The following is a 7,587-nucleotide window of genomic DNA, read 5'->3' as shown; positions in this document are numbered from 1 at the left end:
TCTGTAGATTGCTTTTGGTAAGATGGCCATTTTTACTATATTAATCCTGCCAAGCCATGAGCATGGGATATCTTTCCATCTTCTGATATCTTCTTCTAATTCTTTCTTCAGAGACTGGAAAATTTTTTTCATACAAGTTTTTGACTTGTTTGGTTAGGTTCACACCAAGGTACTTTATGTCCTTTGTGGCTATTGTGAAGGGTGTTGTTTCCCTAATTTCTTTCTCATACCTTTTTTCTTTTGTATACAGGAGGGCTACTTATTATTTTTTTTTTTTGAGTTAATTTTGTATCCGGTGACTTTGCTGAAGGTGTTTATCAGGTGTAGGAGCTCCCTGGTAGAATTTTTGGGGTCACTCAGGTATACTATCATGTTATCTGCAAAGAGAGATACTTTGACTTCTTCCTTTCCAGTTTTTATCCCCTTGATGTCCTTCAATTGTCTTATTGCTCCAGAAGGACTTCAAGAACAATGTTGAAGAGATACGAAGAGAGTGGGCAGCCTTGCCTTGTCCCTGATTTCAGTGGGATTGCTTTAAGTTTCTCTACATTGAGTTTGATATTGGCTATAGGCTTGCTGTATATTGCCTTTACTATGTTCAGGTATGTGCCTTGTATCCCTGATCTCTCCAAGACTTTAAACATGTTGGATTTTGTCAAATGCCTTTTCAGCATTTAAGGAGACAATTTTGTGGTATTTCTCTTTCAGTTTGTTTATGCGGTGGTTCACATTGATGGATTTCCGTATATTGAACCACCCCTGCATACCTGGGATGAAGCTTACTTGGTCATAGTGGATAATAACTTTGATGTGTTCTTGGATCCGGTTTGCAAGTATTTTGTTGAGTATTTTTTCATCGATGTTCACGAGGGAGATTGGCCTGAAATTATCTTTCTTTGTTGGGTCTTTGTGAGATTTAGGTACCAAGATGACTGTGGCTTCATAGAATGAGTTTGGTAGTGTTCCTTCTGTTTCTATTTTGTGGAATAGTTTGAAGAGTATTGGTGTTAGCTCTTCTTTGAAGGTCTGGTAGAATTCTGCTCTGAAACCATAGGCCCTGAGCTTTTTTTGGATGGGAGGCTTTTGGTGACAGCTTCTATTTCCTTGGGGAATATAGGACTATTTAATTGATTTACCTGGTCTTTATTCAGCTCTGGCATGTGGAATCGATGAAGAAATTTGCCCATTTCATTTAGATTTTCAAATTTTGTGACATATAGGCTTTTTATTAATTTTTAATTATACTTTATTTACTTTGTATCCCCCTCTAGTTATCTCCCTCCTCCCCTCCCAATTCCTCCCTTCCTCCCCTATCTTCACACACTCCCCTCCCCAAGTCCACTGGTAAGGGAGGGTTTCTTTTTCTTCCTTCTGATCCTAGTCTATTAGGTCTCATGAGGAGGGGCTGCATTATCTTCCTCTGTGGCTTAGCAAGGCTGCTCCCCCCTCAGAGGGAGGTGATCAAAGAGCAGGCCAATCAGTTCAGTTCAGAAGCTGCCCATGTTCCCATTACTATGGAACACATTTGGACTGTTTACTTCAGACGTATGGACCCATGTGGTAACTGTTGTGTTCAGGAAGGCTCTCCTCTCATCAGGAGAAGTCCTTGAGACAGCTTCCCTGCCACTGGGTTTCTTGCTCTATATTTAGTGAGCAGCAGCTATTGCTCTTAAGGTGTAATTGTTGGTTGCAGCCCTCTTGAAGAACCAGGGATTCCCACAGTTTTGTCAGTTCAGCTAGGGATAACTGGTTGAACTTTGGATCAGTATCCAAGGGCTGCTATAACCGCACAATGTCATTTGTAGGTCTGAGGATGCAGCTGTGTGCCCCAGTGCCCTAGAGGTACTCAAAATTGGCTGGTGAGCATGGTGCTTCTGCCTGCAGTAGAAGCCTAGAGTGTATAGTCTGCATGAATCCAGAAAGTCTTCTGGAGCTGGGTGTCGTGAGCATTGGACCTGATGATCCCCCTGCTGTGGGGTTTCTTCCTGACAGGGACACCCAGTCTTTGCTTTGGGGACAGCTGTTCTGCCTGTGATGGTGAGTAGAACCCACAGGCACAGACTTGTGTAGCTCTGCCCTTCTGCCTTTCTGCCTTTCTGGCGATTGGGTGCCTGGATATCTGCTGAAACTGGGTAATTTTTCCCGAAACATTTTTGGCATGGTGGTATCGGCTGAGTGCTCTGAGATCAGACTAGCCATTACCCTCTCTGTGGGTTTGCACTGGACAGAGAAACTCAGTTTCAGTGTCCTGAGGCCCACAGTTCTATCTGGGGCAGCAAGTCAGGCGCCCAGCAGGACTCTGCTGGTGCCTGGGTCCCTGGCTCTGGCTTTGGGCTGGCTCCTGGGCACCCGCAGAACCCCAGGTCTTATCCAGGGAATGTTTGGGTGACCTAAGGTCTGTCCCAATCGTTTTCTGCACCATAGGGTTATCTCTTGACTGGAAATCTCATTCTCTGATGTTGAGGTGCCCACAGTTCAGTCTGGGACAGTGATCAGAACACGCTGCCTTGTAGCTCTGGGATGGCAATCAAGCGCCTGGTGGAACCAGGATCTCTTCTGTGGTTTAGCTCAGTGAGTTGAAGTTGATTGAATTCTCCACTGTGGGGTATCCTCTCACCTGGGAAAAGCAATCACTTGTGTTTTAAGGCTGCGAGTTCTGACTGCTGGTCACTGTGCTGATCCTGCTCTGTTGCTTGTCAGAATGAGAGTCATCCCGGCGCCGCCATCTTGCCGAATCCTCCCTAAATTTTTTTATATGTAGTAAATATGTAGTTTCTCAGTTACACTCAAGTGACCCACTGTTCAAATTCCATTTGAGATACATCAGGTAGAACTGTCTAGACCCAGCCACAAATACTCATCCCCACTTCCTCCCTTTCTGATTCTATTACCTTACATGAGTAGCATGTCAGAAAGCCAGGGTTCACTCCAAGGAACTCCAAGTTAAGAGAGCACTGGACAGAACATGAAATTGACCAGAAAAATCTATCTGTAATTACCACTCCTTTGTATTTATTACCTTATATATTCTCCAGTACAAAGCATTCCATGTGCCCCTGTGCAAGACTACCTATTTAGCCCTGCTGAACAGGTGGGCATAAGTCTCCTTCTGGTACACAAATAACTTGACTATTCCCTTCTTCTTTCTTCTTGGTCTAAGTGGTTGAAATATTTATTAGTGCACTCCTCATCATCTACAACTATTCATAATGTAGGACAATATAAAACTGAGTGTCCCTTTCACTTAAGAATTAAATTCTAAAAATGTTCTCAATTCTAGAACTTGTGATATGTATTTTAGGGCTTATATAAGCAAATAAATTAAATAGCTAGGATGTCAATAAATTTAAAAGAGAATGGTAGGAAAATAAAATAAACATGTTTGTTTTAAAAGTCTTATCAAGTTACACTTTTGAATCCCATGCCAGTATGAGTCAAGGGCTAATAAATTAGAATTTCTTCTATTAGTAAAGATAACATAAAAATTCTAATATGGAAGTGAATTTGAAGAGTGGTGAAAACGATGGAAGAGAATGAATAACAAGATATTTTATTTTCACAGTAAATGAAATGTGTGTGCAACTATAAAGAAGATTTGTGTAAACAAAGAATAAATTTCTGGAACTTAGTAATTAATAGTACATTTATGAAAACCATGAAATTAAGTTGTATATTCTCTATTACATTCTTTTTTGCTTGTTTGTTTGTACCTTATTTTGTTGCTTTGTCTAGTATTCATATCTTCTTCAAGACAAAAATATTTAGACAAACATTTAGAATGAATTCTGGCTAGTCCCAGGTCAAGGTCAGCTGAAGAAGTATTGATCATTCTTTTCATTAAAATGAAGTTTACATTATTTTTGAATACCATGTTCAACCATTGAACCATTGGGCTTTGGAATGGGCTTTGCAATCATTTTTAAAGCTAATATTGTCACTTTGCCGTATATTAAAATGAATATTCTAAGTGTGCCACCTCAACAAATATGAACATATTAGCAAATTTCTATGGTGTATGATTACTAAAATAGTTTCTGGTAAATGACACCTGAAAAGTGAAATGTAATAATGTAAATTAAGTCATCTGTTCTTTTTTACTTTATTCTCTCAAATCCACAGGGTACATAGTCAAAATTAGGATGCAGTTCATTTACTAATGGAGGACCTTCTTCTGAGTGTCTATATCATAGTATGTATATTATATCCATTTGATTTAATGAATAATGGACAATTATGTTATCTGGGAAACTATAGACTTTCATTTTGGAGAATATGTTGTGATAGTTACTTAAAGATCAATATAGAAAAATTATGTCAAACTAGATCCTGATAAGCAAGTGGAAAAACATTTATTTTAGAAATCTTCTAATATTTCTACATTAAAAAGTTTAGAGTTGTTTGAAATTTTTATGGTGCTAGAAATGTTCTTTGTCTTCTAATCTAAAACAACTCCTAAAATCTTTATAGTCCAGGATATTGCAAAGAATATCACTGAGATATTGGTGCAATAGATGTCAAAAAATTTTGGGAAACATAAATATGATCTCACTGCTCAAATGATGGGAAGAAATCAAGGAGAAACCTGGCCAGTGCCAGACAGAAGTAATTGGAGAAGGGCAGAGGATGAAGTTACTGCACATTTCTAAATGCTGTGAAGAAAAAATATAATGATGTGAATGAGACCGGGCAGAATGTTTCTAACTTTTCTCCTGTTTCTAACCTATGAGTAGCATTCTTCTGTGGTTCATTTCATTTACTTTCTGATTCCTTAAAGAGGTTGGAGATTAAAATTGAACATATTTATATAGCCATGCTTCAGTGAAAGAATCGATCTAATGTTTTAAATTTTTATATAATTAAGTACTGTCCTCACAAAACATAAATTGTTTAACGATTTATAGAAAGTTACCCATTTAATCTATAATATATGTCATTGAGTATAAAGGAGAAAGGGAAATGAGAAAAAGTATACATATTTTAAAAAGAAAAAAAATTGAAACAATTGAGTGAATTGTTATATAACTACAGAATTTATGGGTTCTCTGAATCAAGACTGCAAGAGATTAGAAAACCCTAATACTATTTGAAAGGCAGAGATGAGAAATGTTTCAATGCTCTGAAAGCACGTATTTACTTTAGATATTTACATAAAAGAAGAGATATTATTTGTCTTTATTATAATTTAAATTTTTTTCAAAGTAAAACTTGGTTGAAAGTTTTCAATTTTAAAATAAGAACTGAATATATTTATATGAAGATATTTCCATGTTGAAATTCTATGATACCTATTAAATAACTAAATAACTATAATGTATACTTATAGTTATACATATATTCACAGAATAAAAACTTCATTACAAACTATCAAGAAAGCACAGCACTAATTTGTAATGATGTTTATTTGTATCAGTCTCCTGTAATTTACATTCAGGATAATATAAATTATATATGTGTGTGTGCATGCATGTGTGTATTCTTTTATATGTTAAAAATTACACAGAAATTAATTCTGAGTAGTTCTTAACATCAATCCTCTGTTTATCTGTGTTGGTATTTTGTTTTAAACTATGAATAAAATCTCTACTTTGTTGTTAAAAGGAAGCAATATATATGTAAGAAACAGCTACAATGGAAAAGACAAAATGATGTAGGATTTAAGACTATCACAATTCCCATAAATTTAAAGAATTGCAATAAATGACTTAGAGTTGCTTCAATACTAAATACATTTGAAGAAATTTATGATACAGAAATATAGACAAAAATTCTTTGTTCCACGTTATCTCAGCAATTACATCTTTAAAGGTCTTGTCTATTCAAAGTTAGAATTTGCTTCATAATTGACTCATGATTCATAAAGAAGAATGAGGCCCTATTGAATTTTGAGTACATGAGCTTCTACTTGGATGCAATACCAGACTGCCTGTTATTGTGAAAGTAGGCTAAATGTCTTAGAAAGTAAGATCTTAAGATAACATTTAGCAGGAGAAAAAGAATTACCTGATTCGAAGAAATTATAAGATTTTTCTGCTAATTACTATGTATTTCATGAATCTATGATATGCTAGATTTAACAGAGATTTTAGTATTCGTGTTCTGAATTGACTTCTCAATTTTATTCTAAAAATCTGACAGAATCTATACATTTAAAGTTGTCTGGAACTTACTAATATAGTTTATATCCAACTTTACTTAGCAACAATCATGACACATTAAAATAATGGTACCACTTTAGTTAGCAAGTATCTTGGGTGCATTCTATTACATTAGCAAGCTTTTGTAAATATCTTATCTTGACTTCGTGTTACATCCAGGGCAGAAAGATAAAAATACTGCAGATTATGCACCTAAATATATACTGAACCTGGTTGAGTCAATACTGTGAAATGCTTCCTGAAATGTTTAAGAGTAAGTATTAAATTATCAATTATTTTATTGCATCTAACAGAGCAAGTTTTACTGGCAATTACGAGGAATTTTAATTAACACTGGTTAATATGAATGTCACTTGCTTACAAACGAATGGATTTTGTCGATTTCTTTCTTACGATTTCATGGCATCTCATTAAAATTTAATCTGTATCTGTCATAGACGAAGATCCACTTGCGGGGCAGGAAAGAAAGATGGATGAATCAACTCTTCGTTGTGCAGGTATAGGACATGAGTTTAGTTCACTGGTACCCATAAGACCTGGTGTGGTCATGGGCTCCCCCAAAACAGAGGAGCAGAGACAGACCAATCATTGAGGCTGCTGACTAGCCCAAATCGTGACTGAGTTAGGGGTTCGGTAAGACAAACTGTCTAAAAAAGACACATACACACATCATTTATATTTTAAAATGTTATATCTCTGTATTTTAAGGAAATGTTTTTAATAATTTGCATGACCAGAAAAAAGTAAATGATCAAAATGTGATATGTTTCAAATTCTATTAAGAATCTAAAGTAATTAATATCCTTGTCATAAAAAATATCTAACAATATTTAAGAAACACCTATTAATTTTATCTCTTTAAACATGCAAAACAATTAGAATGGTGCATTATTTAGGATTACCTATATTTTATGCTAATAATTTGATTTTTATAACAAAATTACAGAAGCTATAAATTTTCTTTCACTACATCCTTAAAAGGCACATTAAAAATAAGGAAGTATATTAAAATCTGGGCCAAAGGTTTACTCATTTTAAAATTAAAAAGGAAAAGGATTGTTCTAGTGCTATGATTCTTGATATATTTTATGAATATCTGAGAAAACTCTGGAAAGGAATAGATAACTGAGTGAAGCTTTAAAAGTTTCCTATGCTTCAAAATACTTATCACTAATCCTCAGCATCCATGAAATTCTACTTGATAGCCATGAAACCAGAAGGAGGTCAGCAGATGAGAACACGCTGCGTGTTCCATTAGGGTAGGGGTGGGAGTGAAGGTGACACAAATAGTCTTAGTCATTAAGAGATATAAGAGAATAAGAAATAACATACACAGCCAGTCATTCTGACACAAGCAAATTGCCCTGTCACGCTCACTGAGATGTGATGTACCTTAAACCTGTAAGCACTGTTAAGGTGAGTGGAAGAACCA

This window comes from Psammomys obesus, unplaced genomic scaffold (assembly GCF_907164565.1).
Source record: "Psammomys obesus unplaced genomic scaffold, mPsaObe1.curated_primary_1811, whole genome shotgun sequence".
Classification (NCBI taxonomy): Eukaryota; Metazoa; Chordata; class Mammalia; order Rodentia; family Muridae; genus Psammomys; species Psammomys obesus.
The sequence above is the reverse complement of the archived record's forward strand: the minus strand, read 5'-3'. Positions refer to the sequence as shown.